At 36.8% G+C, this 16,197-nt stretch overlaps 1 protein-coding gene across 19 annotated transcripts in view; it reads right to left on the bottom strand.

The window, feature by feature from the left end:
- KCNMA1 (potassium calcium-activated channel subfamily M alpha 1) overlaps window positions 1-16,197 on the bottom strand; it is a 423,584-nt gene that overhangs the window by 73,521 nt on the left and 333,866 nt on the right. The window lies entirely within an intron of this gene.

Raw genomic sequence — 16,197 nt, 5'->3', positions numbered from 1 at the left:
CTTTTAATAAAGGCTGTACAGAATTTGCCCAAGAAGCCTGTCACCATTAGAGAGATAAAAAATGATATGTATAAAATGTGATATATTAATGCAATCGTAAAGGTATTTTGAAGTTGCATATATTCCTATTCCTTACCCCCACCCTCAGGAGCTCCCTTTCAAGCTCAATGAATATACACTTGCCTACAGACTGCGTTAGGGAATCATGCCTGTTTCTATTTCTATACATTTTATTTATTATAATGAAGATAATTTGAATTGCAATCTGCAACCCCCTGAACATTTTTAAAACAACAAATGTAGTTAAACTAATGCCTGTGGCAATCTCTATTTATTCTTTGTGAGCATACACTTGCCATAACTTAAAACTGGGCTGAGCTTTAATTTAAATGTAACAAGGCAGAATACCAGTACAGCGGCTTTCAACAAAATGGCTGAAACTGGCTTCAGCATGATTTGCCTGGAAGGGAAGATGAAAATGTGTTTTAAAGGAGAAAAAATATCCTGACCAAAACCAGACATTCTAAACAACCACCACCGATACCCAGTGCTCCTCTCCTCCCCCATCTCTATCAGCTGCTAGGCTTTCAGCACTGTTTTTCGCCAGACACTAGCACAGTGTTTTCCTTCATAGTCAGCCATCAGCCAGAGCTGTCACTTGCAGATACTTCATTTTTGTTTCAGTCTAATTCATACTGCACCCCCTTAATCTCTGTAGTGAGTAATGCCATGTCACTGTGAAGATATGTCAGATCCAGCATTCGAAACACAGAGTGTTTCTAACAGTTAAACTATCTTGGTTTGAAGAAGTATTTTATTTTTTCCCCCAACTTAACCGATGTTTTCCTCCTGAACATCTTCCAAGCTGACCTCCAAAGGAGCAGTCACTGTTCTGCAATCTGGCTCAGCTTTCATGGGGTGGGGGGGTGAAGACAAGCTTCAGCCCTGTATTACTAAATGCAAATAATCAATATGTTGATTGAGCTTTTGGCTACCAGAGTTCTTCTGATGGGAGTGACAGTGAGCATGACTTGCCTCATTCAATGACAAGGCTGTTTAGACTTTTTTCTACCTACCACTTTGTGAATCAGGCAACTGAAAATACCCACAGCAATTCCTCCAAACTGTCAGCTATTGCTGTGATTCCACCCAGCACCCCCTGTACAAGACAACAGATTAACCATTAGGCTAGATATGTTGAAAATATACAGCTTCAACCTTTCCTCAGCTAGCTCAGAGCGATGTATAGATGATTATTTCAACCGTCAGCTGCCGCATAGACTTAAACCCCTGCACAATAACTCCTGGATTCATCTGCCCCTTGTCAAACTTGCACAGCTTTAGTTTGAGCATACATAGTGTGGCAGTTTCACTGCGGATCTAGAATAATCCAGACGGCTGCTGTCTCTTTGTTAACAGGAAGCTAAACTGATGAGTTTGTAATGCATTTCTTATCAAAGGTACTTTCAAAAAAGAAAATGTGCCAAATCAGTTGGGGTTGGAATTTAGCATAGTATTGAAATATGATTTAATCAAAACATTTGTTATTTGTTGGTGAAAAAAACCCACCCCATACTATTCATCCTCTAAAAATAATTTTATGCCAATGAACTATTTATTTAACAAATTTACTTGATTTTTTTGGTGGTAACAGATGTAATGAAATCATTGACTAGAAACTACAATATAATGGTGCTTGATGAGATACAAGAATGTTAATTTTAGAAACTGTGGAGCAGCATTCGCTTGGTGTCTGAAATGGTAATTCAAATGAAACAGGATTGCTACTTTTGTGCATTACAAACAGAGAAATGCATTTCATTCTGTTTTTTTAACACAAAAAGGATATGCTGCATATCTACACACTAGCACCATTAGAAAAGAGGTGAGGCTGGCTTTTAGTTGCAGTGTGTGCCACTTGAAGCAAATAAAACATCAAGATCCAAGAATGTCAAGAATGCATCATCAGAACATTTTGCAAATACGGAATGGTGCTTACATGAGACATTCTCTTTGAAATTGCAGATCAAGAAACATTTCTTTTCTTTTTTGCCCTCTTTTTGTCCCAGGCTTGTACCTTTTGGCTAAAGGCATATAAAATTTCAAAACAAATGTATTGTTTCTGCTACTTTTTTCTCTTTTTTTCTTTTTCTATTAGTATCCAATACTTAAATTTCATATTAATAATAGATGGTCTTTCAGTCTTAATTATTCTCCCACATTAAGAACTGAAACTCAGCTATAGATATATTTCTCATCTTTGCTTTTGCTTGAATGCTGGAAAAAAGACATTTAACAGCAAATGTGGAATCTTGCCGTGCTGGATCCTGTTATTAATTTAAGATGGCTGCTCTGATATTCAGTGAAATCAATATAGACTTTAAGTTCCTGATCTTTTAGAGTAACTTGTACATAGAATGAGAAATAGACAACAAAAGACTTTGGAAACCCAGAAAACTTATAACTTGAATCTTTTGGTGAAAAAGGTCTGGCTTATGGATTTACACCATTTGTACTTGTTTGTAAGGGTTGAGAAATTCCCTAAGGTTACCATAGAAATATGGTACTTTTTCTTTGCTCCTCCAGTTTAATTCAATAACATAACTAATATCATGTTACATTATTGAATTAATTATGTTATGTTATTTTATTAATTATTATCACTTCTCTGTTACTATGACTTCAGCAAGCAAAGAAGTGGTTTAAAGCTCTCCAAATTGTGGTTGATCCAAAGTCTACTAAAGTCAGAAAAAACATTTACATGGACTTTAGCAGAGGTTTTACCAGGAGCTGTTCATACCTCATGTATATGCTGTCATAAATGAGAAGCAAGCCTTTCCCACATATACAGCATTTTACAGACACTGGCATGTGCAATCAGAAGAAAGGCTTCTGATTTCATGGATCTGGTTTCTCGTTCCAATACAGAGGTATATAGACAATAAGATTCTATTTGTACATAACAAACATCTTCTCTTTTCTCTGCCAAGTTTGCACAGTAGAAAAAAAGCTACTTCAATTCCTAATCAAATGCTAATTTATATTTAGACTAAGTCATAGGTCCATTGAACCTTGAACATATTTTCTAAATCAAATTTTAGTATTCTCTCATAAATTTTTCTTGATTTTTAGTCTTCATTCTCCACTGCCTTTTCAAATTATGATTCACTTTGTAATTGTTTATTCAAGTCATTATACTGTTATTGGAAAAATGTCAAATGAAAAGTTAAAAAAAAGCCAAGCATCAGTGGACTGGTTTTTCCTCCCTGTCCATTTGATTGTCCAACTGACTTCTCCACTATGCCATATCCATACAGAATACTATTTGGATGAAGTAAAGTTTGTTTTGGGAAAGGGCAGAGAAATGGAGATGTGACTAAACTGTAGAACTTAAAATGGAACACGGTCTGTTTTCAGGGGGGTCTTTTCTCCAGACAAACATCAAAGTGAAGGGAACTAACTTTGTCTTTTGAGAGTGCACTTTGGAGAATAAGGAAAGTCAAAGTGTCTCATCGGTATGGCAAGTGCAAATATGCTGAGTTAAATTTTAAATTATGTTACTTCATTATAACAAGCAGTTCTGCTCTGAACATGAAGGAAGAACTACAGAAAATGTTACCCTGTGTGTCAGAAAAGAGCTGTTCAGACCCCGTGTTTCTTACCAAGTCACAAGCAGCTATGAGCTACAATTTTGGAGCCCCAGCTGCTGTCTCCAGCACAGCGAAGTACAAAAGGATTGCTCAAAGCCACATGTTAACATTTTAACAGACTACCTGATGACCCCATGGCTATAGGCAGACGATTGGGAATCTCCTGACTGGGATTTAGTTTTACCACTGATCTTGGGTCACACAGCATTGGGTGGTTTACTTGCAGTCAATTCTGTTTTAAAGGATTTAATTACTCACAGATCTTGCTAGAACTCAAGTGACCAAATTATGTGAAATTGTAGCTGTTAATCTCTAATTTTCTCAGATCTAGCAGGTCTAAGACTGCAATGTTGCTACTGCTGTTTGAAAAGTACATTTGGAATACATTCCATAAAAATATACTATATTCATATGTGATACTGTAATTACAGTGTTTGGTGGTCTGTTTTTTTTACTGGACACAAAAGTGTGCCTCTAACATTGAATAACTGTAACATTCTTTTTATTTATTTCTGTGTTTCTATTTCCCTTCCGTAAAAATAAAAAAAGTGTCAATTAAAGGACACTGATTTCCTTATGAGTGGCCCTTTGACAGCTCCCTGAGGTGTGACATGTAAAGCCAAAACACATCTTTGGGAGATTCTTTAGCAGTAGCAACACAGAGCAAATTATAATATTCCATTCTATTGTCATAGACTATCCTTGTTTCAATGCACAGCAACCCAAAGTGTATTGTCCTTTGTCCTATTGCCTCAAAGAAGACTTTGACACCAACTATAAGAGACAGAGAGGAAGAAGTTGCAACACTAGCAAGGGCACACTGTAGTTGTGCAGTTCTGCTAAACTGTAGGAGGAATCTGTCATGTATTTAAAAGTTAAGGAAGTTTTCCCTTTGTGACTAAAAACACTCACAATCTGATCCGTCACTGCAGAAAACAGTGAAGTTCTACTTGTGGACAAAAAATAAGCTACTATTAAAAAAGAAAATCTAAATTTGAAAGGCCACTCATCATTGTGCCTATGATCTCTTTACTGTTTACACTCTCCCAGCTCCATTAAATTCAGAGAAAAATATACAATGCCTTGAAGTAACTATGAGTAAAAGTAAGCACAGGAGTCCTTGGTGATTGCTCTGCTCCTTGGGATTAGAAATCTTGTATTTACAGCATAGATTGTGTTTGTCAGGCAGAGTATTTCAGTGCACAGGAAAGCCATATTTCCATGCCTTTGGAACAGGACTCCACAAATTTCAGCCCAGTCTTGCTGCAACTGCTTCCTTCCTGTGAACACTCGGAAGTGTAGATTTCCTCCTGCAGAAATCTAATTAGAATTATTACTCTGGTTTTCCATTTAGAAGTGACAATTTATCTTTACATCTCAAAAATATGTATTTCCAGTGTAATTCCAACCTGCATATCCTAAAGTTTCAAATTGAAATAAAATTTCATTTACCTTGCTCATTACAGGAAGATGGACTAGGTTCCTGCCAATACCACAATGAAGTATATATTTTCCTACACTTCTTATAAATCCAGGGGAGAGCATTCTTAAATTCTAAGATTCTATGTTGTTTTTTTCTTTTCAATTCTTCCCCTGCTTCTCTATGAGTTGCCTTACTTTTGAAAACACACTTGAGAGGATGTGGCTGAGGCTGTTTTTCTTTTTAACTAGGTGGTTAATATGTGACTGATAAATTGGGGGTTTTTATTTTGTAAAATCTGATACCATTGAACTTTGTTTGGCTTGTGTTTGTCTTTGAAAAAAGGTATAGAAATGTCTGTGTTTCTGAACAAGAAGAACTGAAATATTAACATTCAAATCTGGATCTCTTATCATTAGTCTTATATAGTTTCCACCCACATCAGTGGAAGAACTTCCAATTACTAAATTTTCATAGGATCAGGCTCAGTGATCCCCAATACTCTTTCAGACTTAGCTGTAACATTCCTCTGGGATGGAGGTCTTCACACTCCTGTTATTTGTGTGGCCATCATGTAAGTTCACATGTAAAGTATAAAATGTTGTGCCTATTTACATAGACCCTGGTTCTAGAGACAAGTGCTTACACTGTACACACCTCTGTGGGAAAGACCTGCATACAAATTAAAAGAGCCATCTGAAATATTTTTTTTATGAAATTGTTTCCTTAGCAAAGCAATACATAATGAAGGCTCCTGAGCCATTACTGATTTCTAAGCCAGCACCACCACCTGCTGGTTACAGGGAGTTTCAAGACCCAGAGCTGTTTTCCTGTCTTCAAATCCATGCATAAATATAGTGCAGTATTTCTCAGCTGTTCTTATACATAGAATTGTTGCTACCAGAAAATATTTTTAGCAGATTGGTTGCAGTTTAACAATACTCTATTAGCTGAATTATGGCTTTCATAAAAGCAGGCAATGTTAACAAAGAAATTGTTTTATGCAAAGTACTGTAAGTCACAGGGTAGACATTAAAATTAATCAAATAGATTGAACCTGTTGTAATTAAAGGCTATTGTCACATATGCAGGCTTTATTACTTACAGATACACAGTTAAATACTCTTTATAATGCCAAGAAATGAGTATTTTTTTCCTAAGTGATCCCTACTTTAGTGTATTCCACAATGTACTTCATTCTTGTGAGGCTTTTTTCTTGCTCTGAACAAATGCATCTAAAAAACCAATAACACCTGTTAAATCTATTAATATAAAAACAACCAAGATATAAATAACTAAGATTAAATCTAGAAAACAATAGCAAAAGTAGTGATAGCAAAAATGGAGACAAAACACAACCAATTGCTATAGAAATTTAGGGAAGGATAGTAAATAATTTCTAGGCAAATACTGACAAGAAAAAAAAAAAAAGGAGGAAGTAAAGCAGCACAATAATAATAAAAAACTCCCAAACTCATATCTCTGCAAAAAGCTCAGAGCAGACTGGCCAAAATTGATTGCTATGGGAAGCAAGGGCTGGCAATCCACCCCACATGGGTAGAAAATAAAGCATAAGCTATAGAATCTAGTGGTTCCAACTAATAACAATGTTACTAACATCATCATTTTGATTTCTCATAGAAGGAATACTCAAAATGATGGATATATATAGCAAGGATCATATTTTTCAAACACAACTTGAATAGCTCAAAATACCTCCACATAAAATAAATAAAAAATACTGTAATGAATTCTCTCAGATAATTTCTCTATTACTAAAACTAAAAAAAAAAAAACTACTTTATTGGTAAGATTGAAACTTCTGAAGCAACTAGGGTTCAGTTCTTTTGAAATATTGTGAGAGGGGAAAGCATGCCATCTCACATTCACTTCATGTAAGACCAACTATAATGGCATAAAATTACATAGGCTAGCAACAGAGGAAAAAATGCAAGTAATACTGAATCTACCCAACTAATCTGATATCCATGTTAAAAAAAGAGAATTACATATGTTTTGTCCTTTTAGTCTTTACTTTGATACTAAAGCTACAGAGAGATGCCATCCTTGCTTAGTTCATGAAAAGGATCAGACAGAGCCAACCCATGATGAGAACACTTTAGAAAGAAAATTTTGTCAAATCCAACTGCATTGTGCTTGGTACTTCTGGATTCATTAACCAAACCTTGATGAGAATATGGGCATTACCAAAGAAAGAGAAGGGAGCTCAACAAAGTACCCTCATTGTTCTCACACAGAGCAGTGAATCAAGAGGAGAGGAAAGAAGGCAATGGAGAATTTTGGAGAGGATTGTCAAGGTGTTGAATTAGCAGATTACTCAGTTGTGTCCTATAGAGCACTTGGTGTGCTCAGCACAAAAATCACTTAAACACTCCGAGTATAAAATGAAATACAGGTGATGTCCCTTTTCAAAGTAGGTAGCACAATAAAGAAGAGAGAAGACTGATAAAATTAAAACAAAAGGAAAGAAAATTCTGCAGGAAGCCACAGAACTGCCAGGATTTCTATTGTATTATCACAGCAACTTCACAAGAAACTCTACAATCACCTGGAGCTGAGGAACTCTCCAACAAAGAAAAAATTGACGTATAAAATTTCTTAAGATTTACAAGTCAGTTACTACCCTAAAAGATACTATATCAAACACAAATGCCACAGGATGCCAATATATTTGGAAATACTGTTGCTGCCAGATGTTTTGAGAGTCAGATACTGAAAGCATCCAGAAGTCCTATGCTCAGGAGACACTGACAGCTGTCAAGAAAGTCATCTTCCAAAATCAAATTGCTTGGAGCTCTACCTCTGAGGGTTTTATTTTGTCCTGTTTGAGAAGAAAGAAGAGGGCACACAAAAGACTCATATGCTAAGGGCAGATTAAAACCAAACACATATTTTGACATATTTTATATTCCTCATGGGCAGTACTCAAGGATACTGCTGGGGAAATCTGTGAGACCCTAGGGACAGTTTCAGGATGTTTCCTGAGGAATATGTGGGGCTTGGGTATTGAGGCAGAATATATGAACCTAAAGATATGATTCTGGCCTCAAGCTACAATTTTAAATGCAAACCAAGAATTTTGCTTTTCAGCAGTACAAGTACCAGTAAAACTGTTGATGAATGAGCTGCAGCATTCAAAGACTCAATGAGCCAATCAAAAAGACCTTTTACATTTGATCAGCCACTAGAGATGCTAACAGTAGAAATCCTGAATCCAAAAACAGAGTAGGCACTTTCATTGAAGTAGGAGATAGTATTTTCAGGGATTAATCAGAAAAAACAGAAAGACAGAAAGTGCTCCACAGATCATGCTCTAATAAAAACTACATGTGGTAGTGGTAACAGGGGAGATCTGAAACAAAAATTTAAATAATCCTATTGATTATTTAAATTTGCCTCTTGAAAGAGGCAAATTCAGGTGTAGGGAGTTCTAAGAACACCATAACCTTTATGATAATTACATAGTGAAGTGCAGATAGAGCACAGAATTCATACTTCATAAATTAACATTCAGGAGCGTCTGGTGTCAGCAAGTTAGAAGAACATCAATCCCTGCTCTTACAGAATTTCACACTGATGTAAGATGAGTCAAGTCCAGACTATGTGATTGGATTCTTGGCTTGTCTTCCCTGGTGCTGCAAATTGTTCATCTACTCTTCCAAACATAACCAAGGGCTTCTGCTGAGTCATGGAACTCTCTGAAGTGTAAGATGCCTGCACGTTGGACTCCTTGTATGGAGGGATCCTGTCAAACAGTGAGGGTCACATTACTGACTTCAGGCTCTGCAATCTTTGCACCATGATTATCGTTACAGGACCTCTGCTGAGACTGACATCTGTCCCAGCCCTACTGTCTTCTCATCTTTTCTGCCATGTCTGAATGAAGAAATCAATAAGGTGTATCTTGTTACTCAGGGCAGAGAGACTCTTGAATACAAATAATCAAAATATATTAAATTAAATTATTCATATATGTATTTATATATTTATGTATTTATTTTTCCTTGAATAACTTTCCTACAGAACACAAGTTTTGGTGGGAAAAAAAAATGCATCTTTTAAGACCTATTGAAAAATTTAGATCTTTCTAAAAAAATGAAAACTGGTTGAAATGGAAACTGATTTAATTCTCTGCAGAATTTTGTTCATAAAAAGAAACATAAATTACACTTTCATGTCTCAATTTATACAAAACATAATTTGTCAAAAATTAAAATTTTACATCAGTAGAACTCAAAATGTGCAACCTCACACAACAGGGTAAATGCTTTTTTCTGTGGAACACCTAAAGCAGTTATTAGCATCCAAGAGTTTGCAAACTGTGTTTTACTCATTGGAAAGCTTCTTTTCTTTGTTCAGAACCAAATAAAAAACAGTGTTTCTTGTCAAAAACAAGACAAGATATAACAATTGTTAGGAGTCCATTATTGATGAGAAATATTAGTATGTCATCTGAATATTTGAGAAACATGTCCCATATGTTGGAAAGGACAGTATGTAGAAGAAGCCAGAAAAGTACACCCTGTTCTATTCAGCAGTGCATCTCACTTCTTCTCATCCTTCTGCTGTCTCATGGTCTGAATTATAGTCATTTTCATACCCTGCAATTCTAAATAAATACTGTATCACTTCCTTGCAGCCGCCCACCTTGTGATTGACTGATCACAGAGAACCCGGCAGTCCTTGCATGTTCTGGTAGATCAGGAATAATTCTCAAAGAGCTAAAGCATGAATACAAGGGAAAAAAATAATCTTTGGACAAATGCCCGGTAATGAAATATGCTATTAGTTTGCACCTATGGATTTACCACATATTGCTCATGGAATAGGAATAAGCATCATCTCTACATTAGGCTCAAAACTTGCAATTGTTTTTTATTCTCTTCAAGAAGAATCTTTGTTCTATCAGCCAATAAAACTTTACCAGCCAGGCAAATATTTACCAGCCAAGCAAATATAAATTACTGTCCATGTGTTAAGCTGCTATTTTTACTTAATGATCCATGTGATCAGTGACCACATGAGATCAGGTAAGTATGACAGAAGCAGAGCTAATCTTAGACTAAACCATGTCCATTATTAGATGGCACACCTGATGGCTCCTTCTGGCAAGAGTTTGCTCAAAAACAGAGCCTCCATTTCCTGCTGCCAGTCTTCCTTCACAGCACAGGGTGATGCAAAATCTCTCTCCATATTGTCAGACATGCTGTGTCAGGGAACATACAGCACCATGGAGTGAGAGCGAAGATAATGTCAGGAACATGGGAATGGAGAAAGGAACATGCGTAGTGCAAGCAAAGATGCGTAGTGCATCTTTTATGCAAGAACGAACAAAGGAAATTGCATGACAAAGATCAAAGATGCTATAATGAATTTTTGGTTTTCCTTCAGCAGTTCCTCATAGTAAACAAAGTCTGCATTCCAATTAAAGTTCAGTAGCAGCTGAAAACTTCAGATTATTTTAAAAATATGGCAGCAGAGATAGTTCTCTGCTGATGCAGATAAACTCAAGTTACTCCTTCCCTCTCATATAGTATACCCTTTCCAAACCTCTCTAAATTAGACAGCAGCAAGGCACTAACGGTAATTTCCTCAACCTTCTTTCTGTCTTGTACCGCATTTCACTCTTCTCTAGTTCTTGCTATGCATCTACATTCTTAAGCAATGATCAGAAAATCGGCCTCTGAAGGGGAATAACTATGTCAAAACAACATTCAGGCTTATATTTAGGACTTCAAAAGGTAAAGATCTCAAAGCACTTCTCAGCACAAAATGTAATATAGTATAATAGATTGAGAATACAGTATTTTTATTTTCTGAGGGGAAGAAGAATTATAGTCACGTAGTAAGTCAGTGGCACAGCCAAGATTGGGATCTTTGCCTTGCAGCACTTTTGTTTCCCATTTGCCTAGGTAAAATTTCCAGTCAAACTAAAATGCACACAGGAGTGCTTGACCAGATAACACCAGACACATCTTACACACTAGTAATGCCTTCTCCACCCTTCCTTTCCAGAATAATTGTACTGTGCTAACAAGATCTGATCAGTATCAGTGAAGCATGTCTGTGTGAGATAGCACACACTATGCTTCCTAAAATCTTTGATAACAAGTGAATCACAATATTAAGTAAAGCATCATAAGGAAAGATATATCATAGTATTATAAAAAAATGCCAAAAGAAGTTGGTGAATAGTCTCAAACAGTGAAAGGATGACTGAACTTTAATCTGAAGTATATTATCAACATAGTTAAGAATTTACATACTGAAATAAATGTATTTATGATTTCTTAAAAATAAATTAAAACTTTCTTCATGTGTTCTGTCCCACCCCCTCCTGTCTACCATAACCCCAATCAAAGCAACAGTACAGCATGGGCACTTGTCTTGTGGCACTTCAAGAACCTCATATGGAGTTATATGACAACAATCTCCTCTTTTCATGCAGAACATAAATAATTCATGAGGTTGTGTTTCCTGGAGTACACAAATACCTCAGAAGGTTCTAGGTACTCAGTAGAAAATACAAAGACCTGGAAAAATTGTCTTGTAAGTTGCTTTGGACTTTCAGACTGGGGGCTCATCCACTCTGCTGGACCCACACTGACCTTGATAAAATCTGAAGATCTCTTGTTCTAATTCACTAGATTTTCCTAGCCTAGGTAAGAAATTGGCTGCCCCTGCTTCCAATTCTAGAAGTATGGAAGTATTATATTAGTCACTTATATTAGTGACTACTAATGTCACTGCAAACCTGATTAAAGGTAAGCACATATTAAATATGCTAGGGGTCTCATGGAATAATCAGATGATGGATCCACTGTGTTTTATTTTTTCCATATTTCTCCTGTTTTTATATCAAAATGCATCAAAACCAAAAACACTGCCATATGTAAAGCAAGGGCTTTCATTTTAGGGATTTTTATACTAAACTTCATTCCACTTTATATGTTGAAACAATATTGTGGTCTGTTGTGGTCCAACAATATTAGAATGAGTACCTTCTTCTATTTACTACAATGCCTTCAGATTACATAAAATGTGTAAGATATAAGCCAGAAGGTTTCTTTTTCTCTCAATCTGAGGGGAAATATTCCAGAGTAGTGAACATCTTTTTTCCTTGAATTAAAAAAGGAGACAAAGAATAAGGATACAAAAGAAAATAAATTATAACAAGAGTATGACATGTACAGGATTTACATATCAAAATTTTAGTTTTGAAGTAATTAGAAAAGAACATGAATTACGTATCAAAGCGTCTCTGTGATTAGCATAAGCTGATAGCTTTTTGCTGTTGTTTCAATATTAATTTGAGACCTTGTCCGATAACATCCACACAAACTAGCTAAGAGTCAAAATGGCAATCAATTTGGGGGACCTATCCTGAAAAATGGTACTAACAACTTCCCAGCATCAATGAGCTTCCCAATTCTACAGCTGTTTTAAAAAGCTTCCTCCCAAAGGCACATTTAGAAGTAAATTAAATGCAACTTTGACTTAATTAACGTTTTAAATGATAATGAATACAATGTAGATTCATAGAAGGCATTTACATTGCGTTATAAAACTGATAAAAATTTAATAACTCTTTGTTAATAAGTTATGTCTCTCCAGACCCATAAAGCCTAAGGCAGTCAGTGCTGTAGTCTAGGGTCTAATCCAGGTTCCTAATGCAGGTGGTATAAGGAGGCAGGAGACTGACTTGACACTTGACATTTGCTCTAAGCCTGCTCTGGATCAAGCCACTGCTTGTTCATAAATACTTTACTTCATATAGTAAAGGTCAGAATTTGGGCTCAAGGCAGGGCTATGACAGAAATGCTCAAGCTGAAACCGAGCCAGCTCTGGCATCTGTCGCTTGAAATAGCTCGAAAGCAGTAGAGAAGGAGACCTAACTGGCCAGCATCTGTCCCACACCAAGGAGGTAACAGGAAGAATCTGCTGCCTGGTGGTAAGAAACTGTCATGGTGAGTTTCGTGACAACCAGCCACACTCAGGAACTAAAAATGCAAACATAATTTCCATGTCACCTTGCATAAGGCCTCTGCTAAATTCTCTCCACAGGATGCAGACAGCATCTCTCCTAGCTTGTACCCATAAAAGCAAGACACTCACTAGTCCCTTCCTGTGACCCTGGCAAGAATCACTACTCAACATAAAGGCCTAAAGAAATTAAAAGCAGACTTCTTGATCTTTCCTTCCCCCACTATCCCAATTTTTCAAAGGTTTCACTGCTAAACTTAGCAGTACCTCCAACCCATGATGATGTAAGAGTTCATCTCCTTGTTACAGACATCACAAATTGGGCAGAGCTTACTCTCATCAGCATAGAGGTATACACTGCATCACAAAACTCACCTGGAATAGTGCATACCTCATTAATTATATTATCTAGCAATGAGCCAGGTTGTCCCATTTTTACCATTCTACCTTCTGAAAACAGCTTAGTTTGGAGGGATTGTTCTGGGTTTTTTCCTACTACAGTACTTCTACAACTCGGTATTCACCTATATGCTCATACTATGCCCAAAAGAAGCTTAAATAATTTAGCAGTTCAAGTTCTATTAAAGTATAGAACAATAAAAGGGATTAATTTTTTTGTCTTAGAGCATAACTGCACAGTTGGAGTCACCTAGTGCAAAATACCAATTGTTTCCTGTCACTTTTCCCCTTTTGCAATTAATGTTGTCTCTTCAGAGAGAGAAGAAATACAGAAGTCATGATGCACTCATATATGTGAAGAAAATGATGGAATAGATACTGGGAGTCTCATGAGGCCATACACCAGCCCATTCTGATCACTGCTTCTATCTCACTGTTACCAATACAGAGCAAAGTACAGCTGGATCAAGGAGGGGATCACCTCCTTGAGGAGGGCTGGACATCAGGAGGGCAAGAAAGGCACACAAAGGGTTGGCTCAGTGAAACCACTGTTCCAGCAAGCAGTTCTTGAGTGCTTGTTAAGACTGTGATTGCACTTATTGAGTCAATTCATCCCATCTTCTTTAGTGGAGACACCTGAACGCATCTTTGGATGATTGCAACAAGGAGAAGATGATGGAAAGAAAGTAGGTTATGCAGAATTGTAGATATAAATGAAGTCTGAAAGTAAAAAGGTATTTTCCAGTCCCAGGAAAGCAGATTTCATAGTGTCTGGCTTCTGATTTGCCAGTACTAGGCTATGAAGCTGGCTGCAGATATGGAAATCTCCAGCATGTACAAACTTTGACTTCATAGCAGTGGCTACACCATAAGACCCTCTATAAAATAGCACTGTGGGGGTTCTCCCACAGTGGTATTTTTTTCAATTGTTCTGTTATCTGGTTTTATGGGTTTTAAAACCCCACTGTCCAGTTTTAGCAATACCAGCTTTTTCAACAGTGGATCACTCTCAGAAGATGGCTAAGGAAGGTGATTTCCTTCATTCCTCAGTAGCAACCGTCAAGATATATATGCTTGATTTCTTATGCAGTTGTATCTTAACTGAGTTATCTTAAATAGTGTTCTTTCTTAAAAACTGGCAACTAAAATAAACACAGGTACCCATTTTTACATTACTTTCAGTATTTGAAAGGGGAAACATAGTCTTGCAGAGGTATTTAGAAGAAATATCATAGTCATGGAAACATCACAGTCAATTCTCAGGAATACAACACTGAATGCATGGAAACCAATCTAACAGAAGTAAAAATCTGTCACTCTAAAAGTATCTGGAACTGGTTTTACATAAACCAGTATTTCACACCTACAGTTCCGTTCATGGGCTTATTATTATTTACATTCTCTGTGCCTTTGAATTACCAAGAATTTATTTGGCACTATGTCCCATTCTAATATTCCATTCTCATTAATCTCACTTAAAAAAAAATTAAAATAAATTTAGACTTTACAACATGGTGCTCTCTCATTGTCCAGTACACAGAGGTGGGGTCATTCCATAGAAGTAAGCTGTAAAAAACCAAAACAATCTGTTTATAATCACTAGTTTAGGACCTTATGTCATTCAGAAAGGAGAGCATCTGTCTTTCCTTTCCCAGTTTTTTTCATTTCCAAGATCCAGTTGCTTATTTATTCCCTCAATCTCTTCTTCTTCCTCAAAACATTAAAAGCATATTATTGGTTTTTTGTGCAGGGCAAAGATGAGAAAGTGTGACCACACAGAGGTCAGTAGGTTGTATAAAAGAGAAAGGATGTATGCAGGATATGCAAAAGTAAGATTTTCAAAGCAAACAGGTCCCCTTCCCTCCTAAAGCTACTGCAGAAATCTCACAGCTCAGAAAAGGTGGAGAAAGCAGTGGTACTACCCCACCTTGTCATAATCAGAGCATTATAAATATAATGTAAATGTGATGATATTCATAGGTGAATGAGCATCTCACAGTCTCTAGCTACCACAAGGTGGTATAGACATCCTGTGAAAGGAAACCCATTGTGGTAAAGGGTGAACAGAAAATTCTGGCACTGAAAGTTGTCTCCCGAGAGGTCACATACCTGCCCTTCCTGCACCTCAGCTCATGAATGACAGCTCCTTGTCTTGGCTACTGCAGCAGGACTAGAGAAGTAGTGGGTTAGAAAAGCAGAGGATACATCCTCTGTAGAAAGCAAAGGATGCTGTCTTGCATTCTAGGAGAAATAGAGTCTGCTAGCTTTTCAGCCAGTATTTCAAAAACCTGGGACTTAATAATTATCAACTCATTTAGAAAAGTCCAAGAATATTTATACAACTGATGAGTTTTAGATACACTGAGCAATGTAAATAATCAACTCCCTGGATAGATGAGTGAGTTACACATCATTTGAACTCTTGGTATAGAATTTGGCTTTTCCAGTTGCAAAGACACACAGGAAGGGTGTGAGGTAACAGGTCAGTGAAGAAGCTGGAGTTTTTCTTGGCCTAACTCGCTAAGGTCCCATCACCAGTTATAGTTTCAGCATAGTTGACCAACCTTGGTACCCAAAACGTTCACTTAACCTTGCAGAATGTGATTTTAGGTCCTTTGAGAAAGATTCAGCAGCTAACTTGTTTGTACAGAATAAAACATGTGCTGACACTAGAAGATTATATGGAATATATGGCTTTAAACTTGGTCTGGCAGAGAGGTAGAT

This window comes from Passer domesticus, chromosome 8 (genome assembly GCF_036417665.1).
Source record: "Passer domesticus isolate bPasDom1 chromosome 8, bPasDom1.hap1, whole genome shotgun sequence".
Classification (NCBI taxonomy): domain Eukaryota; kingdom Metazoa; phylum Chordata; class Aves; order Passeriformes; family Passeridae; genus Passer; species Passer domesticus.
This window is presented reverse-complemented; position numbering and strand designations above follow the sequence as displayed.